The sequence below is a fragment of the Somniosus microcephalus genome, chromosome 3, assembly GCF_052327205.1.
Source record: "Somniosus microcephalus isolate GS21.2 chromosome 3, FLI_Smic_1.0, whole genome shotgun sequence".
In the NCBI taxonomy this organism is placed as follows: domain Eukaryota; kingdom Metazoa; phylum Chordata; class Chondrichthyes; order Squaliformes; family Somniosidae; genus Somniosus; species Somniosus microcephalus.
Window position 1 is genome coordinate 272,217,575 of NC_140989.1, and position 21,430 is coordinate 272,239,004.

Here is a 21,430-nt window from a genome sequence, read left to right on the forward strand (position 1 = left end):
GAAGACAGGCACTTACTACTTGCAGAAAGGATGATTCATAATTATTTCTGTTAACTGTTTGATACGGATGGAATCAAGTTGTTTAATAAATAGTTTTTTTGTTCCGGATTTGGCTTTGGTGTTTATATTTGTAGTGAAGTGAGGGTAAGAAATATAATGCTGGACAGAAGGAAGGCAGTCGGATGGTGGTAGTAAGAACGGTGGTAAGGATTGTGGGACTGTTGCCGTATTGGGGATTGCAGGATGGTTTAGCTGAAGCGCTCTTCAATAAGCTGCTCTTTGAGATCTCTGCCATCTTGGGGCACTGGTGGTCGATGCCTCTCCTGCTCTTCCTCCTCTTCTTCCTTCTCCTCCTCCTGCTGTACTTGTTGCTGCCAGTTGGTGGTAAAGGTTGGTTCCTTATGATGACAAAAATTATGGAGCATGCAAACCTGGATACCCTCTCGGGTGTACTGCAAAGCTCCTGCCAAATGGTCCAGGTAGCGGAAGCATTGCTTGAGCCAAATTGTTTGTTCGATGACTTATCTGGTGACAGCATGACTCTCGTAGGCCAGTTTTGCATCTGTGCCTGGGTTCCTGATGAGTCATGAGCCATATCTGGAGGGAATAGCCCTGTCGCCAAGTGGCCAGCCTGTAACCTAATGTTCTGGCTGGAATAAAGGCAGCACAGAGGACTAATGCATAATGATTGAGTCATGACTGCTGCCAGGAAATGGGGCACAGACCTGCATGATGCGCTGCCTGTGGTCGCAAACTGCGGTACGTTGAGGGAGTGGAATCCCTTTCAGTTGATAAAGATGCCAGGCTGGTTATGGGGAGTATGCAAGGCATGTGGGTGCAGTCCTTTTGAAGGAAAGCCACCTCATACATTGCTCGTCAGTGAAGTTGAGATAGAAGTGCTCCCATAATACCTGCTGTTGATATGGCCTCTAGCTCCTTCTCCCTCTTATTGCTGTGGGTATGGCCTCTAGATCCTGCTGCCTGATGTCTTCCTTGCTGCTCCTCCTCGTCCTCCAGTCTCAAAGGCAGCCCTACAAAACCAGTCATAACTGTAGTCAAATTTTTTAGAAGGTAGCCGAAAACAGTGCAAAACCAGCAAAATCTTCCTCTTATCAGTCAAAATTAAGTTTCCACAATTAGATAACAGGTTGACAATCACCCAGAAGTTAACCAGTAACCTCAAATGAAAAATGACACACTTAAAATCCTGTTTATCTTTTTACACTGACTTTTTTGTAAATTTCAAGACCACATTTCAATCCAGCTCATAAACAACCAACTGCTTCAGATATGTGTATATATAGAGAGCTGAAATGTGAGTTGGTTTGGGAGTTCAAACCCAACTTGCGTAGCAGCTTTTTTTCCACACTGGGGTAGAGTTCTGCTTTGTGCACAATCGGGAAATTGCACCCAAAATGCACTTGAAATTGCACTGGTTAAGTTACAGTTCAAGTTTCTGATAAAAATTATTTGCATGATCACAAACGTAAAATCTTCCATGCACCAGTGCAATCGGGCAGCATAATAGAATCTAATCAGTTTTTTTCTTTCCATTAAAATATATCTATTGATTCATTTAAGATTGATAACCTGGTTCACTTCTAATAATACAGCTGAAAATGGGTTTATCACACAAAATAGGCATTTTTAATGAGTCCACTCCTCCACCTATGAGTAACCTGATTTCAAATCACTGAAAATTACTTAAAAATAACTATACTGCACTATTTATTACTTTCATTGGTGTAAACTTGTCGGTTCCTTAGTAAATTATATATTTTTTGATATGAAAAAACTTTAAAAACATGCCTGTGCGCCTAAGAAAATTCATGCAATATGAAGAGCCTTCTTTCCCCAACCAGCGCAATTGGAGAAAACTCACAATTTTGACCTGGGGGTGAGGCCAGTTTTGTGAAAAGGGTCTGATTTGGCTGAACTGATCTTGAACCAGCATAAAAGATTGTGGAAGTTCGAGCATGAATGGCTTTAGGTGTAACTCACCTACGTTTAAAATTCCCCGAACTTTTGCGGTGGTTCGGACGATTACGCCCGGGTTGCGCTGATATTAGAATCATAGAAATTTACAGTACAGAAGGAGGCCATTCAGCCCATTGTGTCTGTGCCAGCCAAAAAAGAGCTATCCAGCCTAATCCCACTTTCCAGCTCAGAAGAGATTACTAAAGCAGTGGACAGGAGAATATCTAAGGATATTATTTATATGGACTTTCAGAAGTCCTTTGATAAAGTCCCTCATAAGAGAATATTAACTAAGGTAGAAGCCCATGAAATTGAAGGAAAATTATTGACCTGGCTAAGAAATTAGCTGAGCAGCGGGAGATCTGGGGTCGATTTTCCTTAAGCTGTCGGGAAGGAGGCGGGACTACAACTTTCGGGTTGTAGTCCCGCCTACATCGACGTCCGGCCAATCCGCGCAATTTTTCCTTGATTGACCTTGTTGAGCCCGCTGGGTGGGCTCAGCAGGCCAATTAAGGGCCACCCGGCAACAGGTGACATCACAGACTGAAATTTCACCTGTCAAGAGTTCTTGACAGATGAAATATCAGCGTTTCACAGCTGTTTGAAGCTGTCAAACACTGACAGTCTGACTTCTAACCTGAGTCCTTCTACACAGACTCAGTTAGAACTCTCACCGGCATTGAAAGCTGAGGCTGTCACTTTTGACAGATCACAGCCATTTTGCTTTCAGTGCTGGCTGAGTGATGGACTCCCGAAACCTAGAGGAAGAAAGGCTGTTAAGGTAAGTACAGGTAATTTAAACTTCTTTACACACTTTAGACACACCAAACACACTTACCTTTGCACTCATGCACCCATCACTCACCTGAACACTGACATCCCGACCCCTCCAAGTCCTTCAACCCGACGGCCCGACTGCTCTAACCTGGCGTGGTTTGGAGCCGTCGGGAATCCCACACGACACCCCTCAAAATAGGGATTAGGCTAAAAACTGCCTGTTAACTACCTGCGGACCCCCGAATTCGGGGCTTTTCTCCCCCTCCCACATGCCTGAAACCCCACCTGACGGCTCCAGGAAAATCTACCCCAGAGAGTAGGGATAATGGGCAGGTACTCTAATTGGCAGGATGTGACTAATTGTGTCCTGCAGGGATCTGTGTTGGGGCTTCAATTATTCACTGTATTTACTAACGACTTAGATGATGGGATAGAAAGCCACATATCCAAATTTGCCAATGACACAAAGATAGGTGGCATTGTAGACAGTGTAGAGGGAAGCATAAAATTACAAAGAGATTTGATAGATTAAATGAATGGGCAATACTGTGGCAAATGGATTTCAATGTAGGCAAATATCCACTTTGGACCTAAAAAGGATAGAACAAGGTAGTCTCTAAATGGTGAAAAGCTAAAAATAGTGGCGGTCCAAAGAGACTTGGGGGTCCAGGTACATAGATCATTAAAATGTCATGAACAGGTACAGAAAATAATCAAAAAGGTTAATGGATGCTGGCCTTTATATCTAGAGTACTAGAGTACAAGGGGGTAGAAGTTATGCTACAGCTATACAAAGCTCTGGTTAGACCACACCTGGAGTACTGTGAGCAGTTCTGGGCACCGCACCTTAGGAAGGATATACTGGCCTTGGAGGGAGTGCAGTGTAGGTTTACTAGAATGATACCCAGACTCCAGGGATTAAATTACGAGGAGAGATTACACAAACTAGGGTTGTATTTCCTGGAATTTAGACGGTTAAGGGGTGATTTAATTGAAGTTTTCAAGATATTAAGGGGAACAGATAGAGTAGATAGAGAGAAACTATTTCCGCTGGTTGGGGAGTCTAGGACTAGGGGGCATAGTCTAAAAATTAGAGCCAGACCTTTCAGAAGTGTAATTAGGAAACACTTCTACACACAAAGGGTGGTAGAAGTTTGGAACTCTCTTCCGCAAACAGCAATTGATGCTCGATCAATTGTTAATTTTAAATTTGAGATTGATAGATTTTTGTTAACCAAAGGTATTAAGGGATATGGGGCAAAGGCGGGTTTATGGAGTTAGGCCACAGATGAGCCATGATCTCATTGAATGGCGGAACAGGCTCGAGGGGCTAAATGGCCTACTCCTGTTCCAAAAGAGATGTAAAAATTGTAGTTAAATCTTTGAAATTCTGTGCACACTGCTTGACTGCTGTAAAAAATGGTTTGCAAGAAGAGTTTCCAATTACAATTTAAGGAAAGGAAATCAGAAAAAACATTTTGCAAAATGGGCAATAGAGTTATGAACTCAGTTTTCTTGGGAAGATAAATGAGGTGGACAGTAAATATGGGTTCAGTAGGTAACTAGCAGATGTGTTTCTGGAGACAGAAGGAATTGTCGAATTCAGCGTTGGGGTAGGTTGGTGGAGATGAAAGAAGTCAAAAAAGGAAGAGGCTAGTTGGGTCTAATGGGGTTTTCCTGTTTCTAAAAATTATTACGTAATTGTGAGTATTTGTTATATTGTCAAGCTGACAGTAAGAAGAATTGGCAAAGAAAAGTTTGAATGTGAATAGCCACCAGCTTTAAAATTAAGTTGAGTTTCACATTAAGTGAAGTCAGTGAATTTTTAAAAAATTGGGGCAGATTTTATCTTGCAGTGGTTTTCAAGCTGGAAATGGCGCTGGCAAGTTTATTTCACGTTCGCCCTTGGCAGAATGAGGCCATGGCAATTTTAACCACAGGGCCTTATTAACATGCCGCCGGCCAACTTCCAAACAGGTGGAAAGTGGGTGGGTGGCGCTTACCAGTCTGCGGAAGATCAAGCAACCCTTGGCCGTCTACTTGCACTCAGGTAAGAGTCGGAACGGGGGTTCCAGAGGCATCACACAGTAAGGAAGGAGGCGGAGTCTGGGGCAGGGGAGGCTTAAACCTTTCTTGTGGGGTTGGAAGTGCACTCCTGCTCCTCCCTTCCCCACTAAGGAAAATGAAAAAAAACCTTAAATGACCTCTTCTGCTTCCGAACCTCTTTCCCACTCAGGCCGCAATTTAAATTTCAGTTATTGGACCCCCGAACTGCATATATAAAGAGGTCCCCTCCAACCCTGGACATGTGTCCAGAAGTGGCAGTAAAAATTGGAAATGACGGGACATGGCAGGTAAGCCATCCGATGGATTTTGAATGCTTACCAGCCCAGTTTCTACCGGGCGGGTCAGGTTAAAATTCACCCTATTGTTTAATAACAGAACAATGAGAAAAAGCTAAAATGGTCTCTAAGCCCTCTTATTAGCAGATAGCGCTATAGTTAAGCTATACTGCACAGTGGAACATCAAAGAGGTGGAAAATCATCTCCATTCTTAGCAGAACTGGGAGCTGTTATAAATTGGGATTCTGCAACCTGCTCCTTAATGTGTAATCTTATACTGTACTTATTGTGCCTGAACAATGCAGAGAATGGCTGGGACATGCTCTGTACAATATATGTTGTTCTAGTACATTCCTCTCGGCTGGTCAGATGCCAGCGACAGTTGCCAGTGGGTCTAAAGATCAGACTGCTAATAGAAAAAAATTACAATGAGGAGAATTAAAGTTCCTGTTTCATACTTGAACTTGTTTATGTTCTAATCATAAAGCACTTAATTTTGTTTTAATCAATAGCCATTTGACTAGGGTGCAGTTTCAAATATAAAAAAAAGCAACTGGGGAATAGGTGATGCAGTGGGTGTTCAAATTTTTTTCTTTGTGGGCTGCATAGTGTGTACCATGGAGCTCTGGGATACATATAGATCTGAAGTTGCCTCCATGGGCTCAATCAGGAAATTGCGCCCAAAATACCCCAGCTCACCGCCCGCCTGGCCGAGGTGATATTGCGCCCATATTTCTGCGCAAACTAATCAACATAAGCCCAAATGTAAAATCTCCCATGAAACAGCACAATCAATCAGCCTAATCTATTTGTGACTGGAACAGAGCCAATGGAGCCTCATGGTGCTAGCGTGGGGTAGTATAAATGGTGAGGAAAAAAATGTTTCCCTTCAAAGTGAGGCTATATACTACAAGCTAAGTAGCACTTATCTCTGTTTTGCTAGCTTTTACAGTAATTAATTTACATTGCTCTGTACAGAATCTGATCATTTTTAATTTTTCTCTCCCTGCAGTGGAATAGCCAGAAAATGAGCCATCCTTTGAGTTTTTTTTAAAGATATTTGATTTCTGCAGCAGCAGGGCAGGCCTGAGGCTTTAATTCACTGCTCGTCAGTTGATTTGCGCTGGATTCATATGACCACAGGTGTCTGTGCGCCTGAGAAATTGGGCGTAATGTAATGAATCCCCCCGAACAAGAGCAATTGGAGGAAACTTGTATTTCAGTGCTGTGGGCATGGCCAGTTTTGTGGGCTCGTTTGGGCGCATGGTTCAATGTATACACTTAAAAGATCTATAGACCACCAAATAGTGGATAAGATATGGAGGAGCAAATTTGCAGAGAAATTACAGAGAGGTGCAAGAACTGTAGAGTAGTAATAATGGGGGACTTCAACTATGCTAATATAGACTGGAATCATAATAGTGTTAAGGGCAGAGAAGGGGAAGAATTTCTTAAGTGTGTTCAGGAGATCTTTCTTGATCAGTATGTTTCCAGCCCGACGAGGGAGGAGGCATTGCTGGATTTGGTTCTGGGGAATGAGGTAGGTCAAGTGGAGCAAGTGTCAGTAGGTGAACATTTAGGGAACAGTGATCATAGTATCATAAGGTTTAGATTAGGTATGCAAAAGGACAGGGAGCAATCTAGAGTCAAAGGCCTAGAAATTCAGTGGGCTGTGCCACCAGTTTGCGCCCAAAGAGGGCACTCAGTGGCTTTAGTGCCACTGGCCACACCTCCCGCGATATTTAGCGGGGCGCTAATGGCGGTGTTAGCCTGTAGCGCTGCGCCACCACCAATGACATCATCGGTGTGCGCAGCGCCCCGCTCCCGCCCCGATGACCATATTTGGTCGCGCCCGCCTCTTTAACGCCGGTCACAAATCGTGACCGGTTCACAGGGCCTACCTGTGGCGGTAGTGGCGCTAGTTAAGGTGGAGGTGCGGGGCGGCCGCTTTTTCAGCGGCCGCCTGCCAGCACCTCCGTCCCCGGCCTCCTAAACACCCACCCCGCGGCATTGCCGGCTGTTTCCCGAGAGCCCGGCACTTCGCCTTGGTGCCGGGCTCATTTGCCGGCACTCGCGAGCGGGGATCGCGCTGTTGCAGGCACTTCCCCCTTAACAGTGGGAGGAAGGCCTGCAGTACTGCAGCGTGCCGTGCCGCAGCGTGTGGCGCTGCGGCCCTTAGCGCGCCGATATTCAGGGTGAGCGCCCCAAGCGGGGCGCGGGGAGCCTCGAGTAGCGGCCCGCTTCCGTTTGGGGCGCAGAAACTGAATATCGGGATGGCGCAAGTGGCTCCGCTCGCAGCGGTAATTCCGGCGCCCAGGCGAGCTTGGTGCCCCAAACGGCGCCCAACTGAATTTTTAGCCCAAAATGTTTAACCGTGGGAAGGCAAATTTCAGGGGATGAGAACGGATCTGGCCCAGGTTAACTGGAATCAAAGGTTGGCAGGCAAAACGGTAGTGGAACAATGGGCTGCCTTTAAAGAGGAAATAGTTCGGGTGCAGTCGAGGTACATTCCCACTAGGGAGAAAAGTAGGGCAACTAAAATCAGCACTCCCTGGATGATGAAACAGATAGAGAATATGATGAAGCAGAAAAAGAGCGCATTTGCCAGATGCCAGGTTACAAATACAGCTGAGAATCAGGCTATATATCAAAAGATCAGAGGAGAAGTGAAAAAGAAGACGAGGGGCAAAGAGAGGGTATGAGAATAGAATGGCAGCCAACATGAAAGGTAATCCAAAAGTCTTCTATAGGCATATAAATAGTAAAACGGAAGTAAGAGGAGGGGTGGGGCCAATTAGAGACCAAAAAGGAGACCTATACATGGAGGCAGAGGGTATGGCTGAGGTACTAAATGAGTACTTTGCATCTGTCTTCGCCAAGGAAGAGGATGCTGCCATAGACATAGTGAAGGAGGAGGCAGTAGGGACACTTGATAGGATAAAAATTGATAAAGAAGAGGTATTAGAAAGGCTGCCTGTACTTAAAGTCGATAAATCACCAGAAGCAGATGGGAGGCATCCTAGGATGCTGAGGGAATTGAGGGCGGAAATCACGGAGGTACTGGCCATAATATTCCAATCCTCCATAGATACGTGGGTGGTACCAGAGGACCGGAGAATTGCAAATGTTACACCATTGTGCAAAAAAGGGTGAAAAGATGAACCCAGCAACTACAGGCCAGCCAGTTTAACCTCGGTAGTGGAGAAGCTTTTAGAAACAGTAATCAGGGACAAAATCAACAGTCTCTTGGATAGGGGTGGATTAATTAAGGAAAGCCAGCACGGATTTGTTAAAGGCAAATCATGTTTAACCAACTTGATCGAGTTTTTTGATGAGGTAACAGAGAGGGTTGATGAGCATAATGCAGTTGACGTAGTGTACATGGATTTCCAAATGGCATTCGTCAAAGTGCCACAAAATAGGCATGCCAGCAAAATTGAAACCCATGGAATAAAAGGGACAGTGGCAGCCTAGATACGAAATTGGCTAAGTGACAGGAAACAGAGAGTAGTGGTGAACGGTTGTTTTTCAGACTGGAAGAAGGTATACAGTGGTGTTCGCTGGGGTCGGTTTTAGGACCACTGCTTTTCTTGATATATATTAATGACTTGAACGTGGGTGTACTGGGCACAATTTCAAAATTTGCAGATGACACAAAACTTGGAAGTATAGTAAATAGTGAGGAGGATAGTGATAGACTTCAGGAAGACATAGACAGGCTGGTGAAATAGGCAGACACGTGGCAGATGAAATTTAATGCAGAAAAGTATGAAGTGATGCATTTTGATAGAAAGAGTGAGGAGAGGACATATAAACTAAAAGGTATAATCCTAAAGGGGGTGCACGAACAGAGAGACCTGGGGGTAAGTGTGCATAAATCGTTGAAGGTGGCAGGGCAGGTTGAGAAAGCAGTTAAAAAGGCTTACAGGATCCTGGGCTTCATAAATAGAGGTATAGAGTAGTAATGTGTGGAAATTATGATGAACCTGTATAAAACACTGGTTCGGCCCCAACTGGAGTATTCTGTCCAATTCTGGACACCACACTTTAGGAAGGATGTGAAAGCCTTAGAGAGGGTGCAGAAAAGATTTACGAGAATGATTGCAGGAATGCGGGACTTCAGTTACGTTGCTAGACTGGAGAAGCTGGGGTTGTTCTCCTTAGAGCAGAGAAGATTGAGAGGAGATTTGATAGAGGTGTTCAAAATCATGAGGGGTCTGGACAGGGTAGATAGAGAGAAACTGTTCCTGTTAAGTCTGTGTGTTGTAGTGATAATTACTACACAGACTACAAGAGTAAATTCAACAGGTCTTTACTGGTTGGAGGTAGGGACTATACTGAATACAATATTACTACACAGTGCTTATATACCGGTGTGGTCACCACCGGTATTACATATACAGCAGCCAGAGAAAGTAGTACATCTCTTAAGGTGGAACAGGCTTAAGTTCTCTTAAGGTGGAACAGGTTACATACACCACAATCCTCCCTTTTTAGCTTAACAGTCATATCCCCATTTAACATAACATAATAACATATATACATATATAACTTCAGGTATAACAGTTCAAAGGTTCAGTCTCTCAGGAGGCTTTCTGATGCGGCTTGGATAACTCCTCTCAGTAGTCTCTGATTCTTGTTGTTGAGGTGCCTCCTCTATTTGGTTTCCAATGTATTGGGTGTCATCATCATCAAGTACATTCCCTGCCGAGGTAGATGCTTCAGGTTCATTAACGTCTTCCACAGTTGTCTCTGTCACAACCATGGGTTCGACCCTTGCTCTCGACTCTACCAGTTGATCCGCATGACGCCTTATCACATTATGACCAATATCTACTGTGTACATCAGAGATCCTTGTCTGGCCCGAATTGTTCCGGACTGCCATTTTTCGTTTCCATAGCCCCTTGCCAACACTGGTTGTCCTACGTCGAAAGTTCGAGCGGTCTTGTTGTTAATATGCCGAAACTGTTTGTTTTCCACTTCCCTCCGCACATTTGGTTTTAACAAGTCCAACTTGGACCGCAACCTCCTGTTATAAAACATCATGGCAGGACTTTGGTTAGTCACTGCATGATCGGCGTTTCGATATGACATCAGGAACTTGTCGACCTTGTGTTGCAGCGGAATCTGATCATCGTTCATGGCCTTAATTGCCTTTTTGAATGTCTGGACAAATCTTTCAGCCAACCCGTTTGTCGCCGGATGATATGGGGCAGAGGTATAATGTTTTACTCCATTCTTCTTTAAGAATTGTCGGAATTCTTCCGATACAAACTGTGGTCCGTTGTCCGAACAGATCTGTTCTGGCAATCCGTTCCTTGCGAATATTGTTCTTAACACCGCAATTGTCTTTTCTGAAGTAGTGGTATTCATCTTGATGACTTCTGGCCATTTGGAATGTGCGTCCACCGCGATTAGGAACATGGAGTCCATGAATGGACCAGCAAAGTCAATGTGTACGCGTTGCCATGGGGCTGAAGGCCATTCCCATGGGTGTAGCGGTGCTATCGGAGGTGCATTTTGCACTTTTTGGCACCCAGCGCAGCTTTTCGTTAACTCCTCAATCTGTTGGTCAATACCCGGCCACCATACATAAGCCCTAGCAAGACTTTTCATTTTAACTCCCCCCAGATGACCTTCATGCAGTTCGTTTAAAACTCTTTCCCTTAACTTGGGAGGAATAATCACTCTTGTCCCGTACATCAAGGTACCATGGCAGACGGACAGCTGGTCTCGCCTTGCCGAAAATGCCGGTAACAGAGGATCACCCCGTGTTGGCCATCCTTTCACTGTCACCTCGTAGACTCTGGACAGTGTTGGGTCGTTCCTGGTTTCTCTTTCAATACTTGCATTGGTGACTGGTAAACACTCGATGATGGTCGAATGAAATAACTCAACAGGGTCAACTTTCGTCGTGTCTTCTTCTTCAGGTAGTGGCAGGCGCGACAGCCCATCAGCATTGCCATGCTGTTTCGTACCTTTGAATTCTATTTGATATTGATGTGCCCCTAGGAAAAGAGACCATCTCTGGAGACGCTGCGCTGTCATCACCGAAACACCCTTCTTAGGGTTAAAAATGGATACCAACGGTTGATGGTCTGTCAGAAGTGTGAATTTTTGGCCCTGCAGGTAATGATTAAAGTTCTTCACTCCCCATACAAGGCTAAGAGCCTCCCTATCGATCTGCGCATAGTTGCGCTCAGTGGAGGTCACTGATCTGGATGCAAACGCGACTGGCCTTTCCGTGCCATTTGGCAACTTGTGTGAGAGTACTGCCCCAATACCATATGGAGAAGCATCACAAGCCAACCGAATAGGCAGTGTCGGGTTGAAGTGAGCCAACACTTCCTCTGAGGTGATCAATTCTTTGCTTTTGCAAAATGCCTTCTTACAGTTTTCGCCCCATTCCCATGGTACCCCTTTCTGTAAAAGAGCGTTTAACGGGTGCAGTACCGTGGATAGATTAGGCAGAAATTTATGGTAATAGTTAATTAATCCTAGAAACGACCTCAACTGAGAGGCATTCTCTGGAGCGGGAGCCTTTACAACTGCCTCAATCTTGTCAGGAGACTTATGAAGCCCCTCCCGGTCAATGACATGGCCACAGTACGAGATCCGCTTCTGGAAGAACTCACATTTCTGCCGATTTACTCTAAGTCCATACTCTTTCAGTCTGTTGAGCACCAGTTCCAAGTTTGCGAGATGTTGTTCGTCACCATCACCTGTGATCAGAATATCGTCCAGGTAACATTGTGTGCCTGGAATTCCCTGTAATACCTGCTCCATGTCCCTCTGCCAAATTGCTGGAGCCGATGCCACTCCAAAAAGCAGCCTATTGTACCGGTACAACCCTCGATGCGTGTTGATCGTGAGGTATTGGCGTGACTCTTCCTCAACCTCCATCTGCAAGTACGCCTGCGCCAGGTCTATCTTGGTGAAGTGTTTCCTGCCAGACAATGAAGCGAAAATACCCTCAATCCGTGGAAGCGGCTACTGCACCGTGTGAAGCACCGGATTAACGGTGATTTTGAAATCTCCACAGATGCGAACCTTCCCTGGATCTCCTGGCTTGTTGCTCGCAGGACGTTTCATAACGGGAACAATGGGCGTAGCCCACTCACTCCAATCTACCTTAGACAGTACACCTGAACGTTCTAGTGCTTCCAGTTCCGCTTCAACAGTAGGTCGTATTGCATAGGGTACCGGTCTGGCTTTAAAAAATTTTGGTTGTGCATGTTCATCAATCTTGATGTTTGCCGTAATTCCTCTCAGTGTTCCCAGTCCCTGCTGGAACACCTCTTTAGCATCATCCAATATTCTGGACAATCGTTTAGGTTTGACATCTGTTTCCCCGGAATCTACCGTTAGTGCCTTCAAGGAGTGCCAGTCCATATTCATTTTCCTGATCCACTCCCGTCCTAGTAGTGGTGGACCTCCTTCAGGTAGCACATATAAGTCCATTACTTGGCTTTCTTCACCCTTGTGGACCACTTCTACCTCTATTTTTCCGATGGGGTACACTCTTTGCCCCGTGTATGTTTTCAATATAATCTCCGTATCCTGTAGGGGAATATGTTGGAATAACCTTCTGTAATCTTTCTTATTCATGACCGTCAATGCCGATCCAGTGTCCAATTCCATTTTTACTTGGACTCCTGCTATCTGAAGAGTGACCCAAATTGTCTGGAGATCTGCATCCTTACCAACGTTGTGTACTCTTAAGCTATCCAGTTCATTACTGCTAGCGTCTGAATCTGACTTCTGTTTGGTCAAACTGTTCTTTGTCACCTTGTGTACCTTTGCGTCTTTTCCTTGCGGTGACTTTTTGTTGCTGGTCTTCTTTCCTGACCGGCATACTTTAGCTATGTGGCCAAGCCTGCCACACGTTCTGCATTCTTGGTTTTTAAACCAACACTGGTTCTGATCGTGCGTTGTCTTTCCACAACGATAACATTTGACAGAACTCAAACCCAATTTGTTTGTACCGAGTTCCGGTGACCGTAGCTGCATTACTGCCATGCCTCTCGCTGCGGCTTCGTGTGCTGCTGCCATAGTGACCGCCTTCTCAAGCGTCAGCTCATTCTCCTCGAGCAGTCGCTTTTGTGTATCCTGTTTAAATAAACCACACACAAATTTATCTCGTAGTGCCTCTGTCAGTCCCGTTCCAAACTGACAATATTTTGCTAGCTTACGTAATTCCATCAAATATTCAGCATTGCTTTCATTCTGCAGCTGCCTTCTGTCGTAAAATTTAAATCGTTCCGCGAGCATCAGCGGCGTGGGGTTTAGATGATTTTTCAGGACAGTAACAATCTCCTCGAACGTCTTATCCGCCGGTTCATCTGGTGATACAAGGTGTTTCAATTGCCCGTATGTCTTCGCACCCATTAAATTTAATAATGTTAGTGCTTTATCTGCATCAGGAATTTTATTTGCCTTACAATAATTTTGTATGCGTTCTACATACATGGCCCAATCTTCGATGTCACTATCAAAGGTATTAATGTTCCCATGTTTAGGCATCGTTGCAATTTATTGTATTTTTATGTTATCCAAGATGGCGGCTTCCCGCTCTTGTCGTCGTCGTCCTCCGCCCACAAAATGGTGGTTTTCCCACGCTTGGCGGTCTTCAACCGTCCCCCGACGCTGTCTCCGCTTCACCGCGGCTCTCGCGCCTTCAGTTTCCCCAGACGCTGCGCCTTTTAGCCCGAATGCGGCCCTTACCTCCGGTCGCGATCGATGTCCCCGCGCTGCGCCTCTCGCTCGAAAGCGGCCTGGCCCTTATCTCCGGTCGCGATCGATCTCACCGCCCTTATTCCTCCGTCTTCCCAGCCCCGTCTGTACAGCCAACGCGGTTGACTTTCTGTCGCGTCGCTGCCCGGCTTACCCACCACCGAGGTAGAAAAAAGAAGCTGACAGTCGCTGATGGAGGCTTTGAGGTCAGGATGTCTTCTGCACTCCGGTTTCTCGATGCCTGCCGCTCGACGTGTCTTCCAGTAGGGTGATGAGGGTGGAAACCTCTCTTCGACGTCCTGTCTGTGGACGAAGCCACCGTGGAAATAACTGCTGCAGGGTAAGAATCGGACTCGTCGCCACTGTTAAGTCTCTGTGTTATAGTGATAATTACTACACAGACTACAAGAGTAAATTCAACAGGTCTTTACTGGTTGGAGGTAGGGACTATACTGAATACAATATTACTACACAGTGCTTATATACCGGTGTGGTCACCACCGGTATTACGTATACAGCAGCCAGAGAAAGTAGTACATCTCTTAAGGTGGAACAGGCTTACGTTCTCTTAAGGTGGAACAGGTTACATACACCACAGTTCCCATTGCCAGAAGGGTCGAGAACCAGAGGACACAGATTTAAGGTGATTGGCAAAAGAATCAAAGGCGACGTAAGAAAAAACTTTTTTTCACAGCGAGTGGTTAAGATCTAGAATGCACTGCCTGAAAGGGTGGTGGAGGCAGACTCAATTTTATCTTTCAAAAGGGAGTTGGATAAGTGTCTGAAGGAAAAAAATTGCAGGGCTACAGGGAAAGGGCAGGGGGAGTGGGACTAGCTGAGAGTCGGCACAGGCTCGACAGGCCGAATGGCCTTCTTCCGTGCTGTAGCCATTCTATGATTCTATGATTCTATTGTGGCTACTTGGGCGTATTGTAGTTATGAGCGTAATTCATTTACGCCCAAATTTCTGCTATCTTTTACGCTTTCACTTGTTTGTGCCCAAATTATGTGTGTATTGTACCTGGGCACAAATCAGGAGGAAACTTTGGGCCATAAAGTTTAAATGAATGTTCCCATTAATTTGCATGTATATCAGATTGCTGATGCTAACACGTCTTAGTGCTCTGATTTAGAATTTATTTATCAATAAGGCAGAAAATACTAAGAATAGCCGTTTCCAAACCTCCAAGCACACAGAGTTCAAACAGGACAAACCAGCTAATAAGATATACAAGTGCAAGAAGGACAGAATTGCCTGTGCTTCAAGGGCTGAATTGTCAGAGCTTGCGAGCCACACGTGACCCTAAGGTTATAGGTTGGATAGCCCTGGATTAGACACATTTGGGAGCTGGGTTGAAATTCAGCCTGCGCTGAAAGTCTGCTCTGTCTACTGTTTGCAAAAGTTCCATATGAAGTGAATTTGGGTGATCTCAGTCCAGCTCCTAGTGGGCATTGGACTATGGCACAAAACTGCCCTTTGTTTAGCATAATGAGGCACTAAAAATTGTCAGTTTCAATCAGAGAGGCCCCAGGGTAAATGAAGTGAAAAATGGAAAAATGAAACACTGGTAAAGTAGGGAGTGGCATGTCTGAGGTAGGGGCTGAGTCCCATTGTTGGGGTAGAGCTTTACTCTGTACCTGCTATACCTGACTTGATGCTGAAGTGGAAAGTGTTCCAATTTCCAGCACTAATATCCTTTACAAGCATATAATTACTGAAAAAATGTTCCGTTGCACCATTACTACAATAATGACAAATTTTAGTTATTTTTATAAGTTTGAGATGGTGCTTAAAGTCAAATAAAAACACCCTCTAAAAGGTTTATTTGTTTTAATGTACTTTCAAAAGGAAAAGAAAATCACTAAATTCTGTCAATATTATTTGAACTCCTGCAGTCCGTGTGTTATTGATACGCGGTCACTACACTGGCGACGAGCAGGTTCGAACTCACCTGCAGTACTGCATCACCTCATGGGGATCTTTCCCTGAAAAGAAGCTTCTTGGAGGTCGAAGTCAGAGCAACGGGCGTCGACCGCGGGCAACCGCCCAGTGATCCATCGGAGTTCGGAGAATCGCAGGGGAGGCTGTGGAGAGCTGGGCTTGGCTCCCCAGTCAAGGTGTTCCAGCAAATCGTGCTGGTAGCAGGTAGTGCGCTGACCCTTTGGGACTGCGGCGGGCTCGAGCTCGATCGAGCGGCTCTGCAAAGGGGCCGTGCAGCGTCGTCGGGAGGAAAAGAGAGAGAGAGAGGGTGGAGCGCACAGGGCGCGGTCGGTGCTCAAGAACAGGGCAGCGTAGAGAAAATAAAATGAGGGGAAGGAAAAGAGAGACGTGCCGAAGCCGCGGGGCGCCGCCAATACCCTGTAGAATGCTAGGAGCAGCGTTGGCAGCAAGGGGAAGAAGGAAAAGCGTGGGAGGTGCCATTTTATTCCATTGGGGAAGAAGGAAAAGCGCGGGAGGTGCCATTTTAATCCATTGGGGAAGAAGGAAAAGCGCGGGAGGCGCCATTTTAAACCACCCAAGATGCCGAAGCGTGGCAGTATCACTGCTTTTGACAACGAAATAGAAGACTGGACCACGTATGTGGAAAGAATTGAAGTGTACTGCAAGGCAAATCAGGTGGCCGATGGAAAGAAGGCGTCGGTATTATTAAATTTGATGGGCGCGAGAACGTACGGCCTATTGCGGAATTTAATTACCCCAGCTAAACCAATGGAGAAAAGTTTTGAAGAGATTGTTAATATCTTACAGGAACACCTAAACCCTACACCGCTGCTGATAGCAGAAAGATTCAAGTTCCATAAAAGAAACCAGCACAAAGATGAGAGCAATGCTGACTATCTTACGGAACTACGCAAGTTATCGAAGCACTGCCAGTTCGGAGCAGGACTGGCAGATACCTTAAGGGATAAGTTTGTCTGCGGGCTCCAGAGTGAAGGAACCCAGAAACGACTACTTTTGGAAAAGGACCTGATGCTAGAACAGGCTTTCAGCGTGGCATTATCCTACAAAGCAGTAGCACAGGGAGCTGCGGAAATACAACAGAAACCACAAGAACATAGCGCTAACGAAATGGCATATGGAGCAGAAAAGTGCTATCGCTGCGGCAGAACAACCCATGATCAGAAGGACTGCTGGTTTAAGGGCAAAGTATGCAGGCAATGTGGGAAAGTGGGACACATAGCAAGAGTCTGCAGGTCGGGAAAGGAAACCAACACTAAAAGAACTACTAAGGAAAAGTACAAGAAAGTAAAAAAAATGACAGACAGTAGTTCAGAAGATCAGGAGAGTGATAATGACTCCGGGAGCAGGAGACTAAGTTGTCTAAAGTTACACAACGTGATCGCAAAGGAGGATCACCGAACCATTTGGGTCACCCTCATGATAGCAGGGTCCCAAGTAAAGATGGAATTGGACACAGGATCAGCCCTAACTGTCATGAATCGACGAGACTATGAGCGGCTATTCTCACACATACCCTTGAAGGACACGTCCATTGTATTGAAGACATACACGGGGCAAAAAGTCTACCCCAGAGTAAAAATAAGGGTGCCAGTTAATTACAACGGCAAGGAAACACAGAAACTGTATCTATATATACTACAAGATGGAGGACCACCATTATTGGGACGTGAATGGATCCGAAAAATACAATTGGATTGGCATTCCATTCAGGCGCTAACTGTGGCTGACAAAAAGGATGATGACGTCACACCTGGACGACTGTCAAAAATTCTAACTGACGCAAAAGAGGTGTTCCAACAAGGACTTGGGACTCTAAAAGGAGTAACGGCAATGATAAAAATCGAAGATAACGCAAACCCAAAATTTTTTAAGGCCAGACCGGTACCGTACGTGATCCGCCCAGCCGTTGAAGCAGAGCTGGAGAGTCTGGAGTGTTCGGGTGTGCTGTCCAAGGTGGACTGGAGCGAGTGGGCCACACCCATCATTCCTGTAATGAAGAAATCATTGAGCAGCATGCCTGGGGGGCCGAAGAAGGTTCGCATCTGTGGGGACTTTAAGGTAACTGTGAACCCAGTCCTGCACACAGTACAATATCCACTTCCACAGATAGAAGATATTTTCGCCTCACTATCTGGAGGGAAACGCTTTACGAAGATTGATCTGGCCCAAGCGTATCTACAAATGGAGGTGGAAGAAGCATCTAGGAAATACCTCATGATAAACACTCACAAAGGTCTTTACCAGTACAACTGACTGGTATTCGGGGTAGCATCAGCCCCGGCTATTTGGCAGAGGGCGATGGAACAAGTCCTGCAAGGGATCCCGGGGACCCAGTGTTATTTGGACGACATCCTGGTTACGGGCAAAAATGACAGTGAACACCTTGCCAACCTGGAGCAGGTGCTCACTAGATTACAAGAATATGGGCTACGAGCCAACCGCCCCAAATGCGAGTTTTTCAGGAGACAAATCTCGTATTGTGGCCACATGATTGATGAGGAGGGGTTGCATAAGTCCCCAGACAAGATTGAGGCAGTAGTCAAGGCTCCAGCACCGGAAAATGTGTCGCAACTGAGGTCGTTCCTCGGGTTGGTGAACTACTACCATAAGTTCTGGCCGAATTTATCTACAATTCTGCACCCACTGAACGCCCTGCTGCAAACTGGAGTAACATGGAAATGGAGTGATGAGTGTAAGCGTGCCTTTCAGAAATGTAAATGCCTAATCACTTCAAAAGAAGTATTGGTCCTCTACAATCCAACACTACCGATTCGGTTGGCATGTGATGCGTCTCCCTACGGCATTGGAGTGGTGCTGTCACACAAATTCCTTGATGGTTCAGAGAGGCCAATAGCCTTTGCGTCGCGCTCGTTAACCTCAGCTGAGCGGAACTACGCCCAGATTGACAGGGAGGCCCTCAGCCTGGTGTGGGGGGTGAAGAAGTTCAATCACTATCTGCAAGGGCAGAAATTCACCCTACTGACTGATCATCAGCCTCTGGTCTCCATTTTTAACCCAAAGAAGGGCGTTCCGGTGATGACGGCGCAACGGCTGCAAAGATGGTCCCTTTTTCTAGGGGCACATCAATACGACATAGAGTACAAGGGTACGAAACAGCATGGAAACACTGATGGGCTGTCGCGCCTACCGTTGCCTACGGTGGAGGAAGCACCTGCAGTGGATCCTGTTGAGATATTCCATTCGACCATCATCGAATGTCTACCTGTTACAAACTCAAGTATAGAGAAGGAAACCCGAAATGACCCGACACTCTCTCGGGTCTATGATTTGACGGTGAAGGGATGGCCAGCACATGGTGACTCACTGTTGCCAGCATTCTCGCCAAGGAGAGAACAGCTGTCAGTGTGCCGGGGGACCTTGATGTGTGGATCCCGAGTGGTAATTCCACCCAAGTTGAGAGATAGAGTGCTCAATGAGCTTCATGAGGGTCATCTGGGAGGGGTAAAAATGAAGAGTCTAGCCAGGGCGTTTCTGTGGTGGCCGGGAATCGATAAAGAAATCGAGGATATGACCAAGAGATGCACAGGATGCTAGAAGGTCCAAAACGCTCCACCACAGGCCCCGCTACACCCATGGGAGTGGCCCTCATCTCCATGGCAACGGGTACACATTGATTTTGCTGGTCCATTTATGGACTCAATGTTTTTAATCGCCATGGGTGCACATTCGAAATGGCCAGAGGTCCTCAAAATGTCCTCCACCACCACGGAGAAAACTATTGCAGTCCTACGGATAATCTTCGCCAGGAATGGCTTGCCAAAACAGATTTACTCCGACAATGGGCCACAGTTTGTGTCCGAGGATTTCCGGAGGTTTCTGAGGAATAATGGGGCAAAACATTACACATCTGCCCCATATCATCCAGCCACAAATGGATCGGCTGAGAGGTTTGTTCAGACCTTCAAAAAGGCAATAAAGGCAATGTATAATGACGACATACCACTACAACACAAGGTGGATAATTTCTTGTTTGCTTACCGGAATGCGACACATGCAGTCACCAACCATAATGTTCTTCAACCGAAGGCTAAGATGTCGCCTGGATTTGCTCAAATCAAACATAAGACGAGATGTTGAGGATAAGCAATTCCAGCACATCAATGAGAAGCCAACCAGGAGCTTCAAGATAGGGCAACCAGTCTTGGCCCGCGACTACCGAACAGAAAAATGGCAGCCAGGAACAATATGCACACAGCAGGGACCACTAATGTACACAGTGGACATTGGAGAGAGCATCGTGAGACGCCATGCTGACCAGATTCTAGAGTCACAGGAACAAGCCAAACCCATACCACGAGCATGCGCACCTGGTAATGAACCCGATGTACAGATTGCATCTACCTCAGAATCAGTGGTATTGGAAGCTGACGAACCAACCAATGACAATGAGCCAGAATCGACTCCGCCGCAAGAACAGGATACTCGAGAAAGGCGCTATCCAGTCAGGATCAGGAAGCCTCCTCAAAGACTGAATTTATAAATGATTACTTCAGTTGATGTATATAGTACAGTGAAAATTGTAATTGTAATTAGTTATTATTTAATTGTTAAATGAATGTTATGTACTGTTTATCTAAAAGGGGAGGAATTGTTGTGTATGTACCTTTAAGAGAGAACTGATTTTATACTGTAGTACCGGCAGTGACCACACCTGTATATAAAGCCGTAGCAGGCTTCTGTACTTTCAGTTTGAGCATACCCTCTGTTCAGTAAATACCTGTTATTATTGTTCTCCTGCTGTCCGTGTGTTATTGATACGCGGACACTACACTATCCTGTAGCCTCTCAGAGTGAATTCGACAATCTTGTCCCAATTTCTTTTGTACTGGTTTTTGTCCCATAATGCCTTGTGTAGAATTTTAATAAACTTGCTTGAAATTCTGGGCTTATTGTAAATTTGATGGAATAGCTTTGATAGTGGAAAAATAAACATCTAACAATCCTAGCATTTGAATCATTTTTATTGAAAGATATACACGTATATATGACACCAGAAACATAATGAAATCATTATGAGACAGTATTCCCATCCTTCCTCTCCTAGCAGTCTTGGCTGACACTGACTAATTTACCCCCACTATAAGAATTGTGATTTGACACTGGCCTACTCACTGAGAATAGCACAGCATTCCTGTGGTGTACAGTAGCCATAAAGCTGCCAACAGTAAGCAAATGTAACTTAATTAATTTCCACTTTTGTAACTTGTCTAGTTTCTCTGTTAGCTCAATGAATGTGTGTGCATTACAATCTAATTTTGCTGGAGAGAGCTCAATGCTGTTTTTAAATTCCCACAAGCAACAGAATCTGAAAACTTGACTTAAAGCCTTGCCAGGAAAACAACAGACAATAGCTGACTAGTTAGTTCCAAATTTCCTGAAAAGATTGAATAAAACCAGTATTGGCTTCAAAAATAGCCCTATTAGGGAATATGACTTCAGCGGCGGCTTTTGGCTGCTTTGAGTTGCATGTTCGAACGTTGGGAAAGAAAGAACGTGTGAAAAGCTGTTTGAAGCATGTTCTATTAATTTAACAAAATATCCTTAACTACTTTTCTCCCAACTTTCCTTCTGCAGCTGCTGACTAATGCTAGGTAGGATTCCGTGGGTGTGGATAG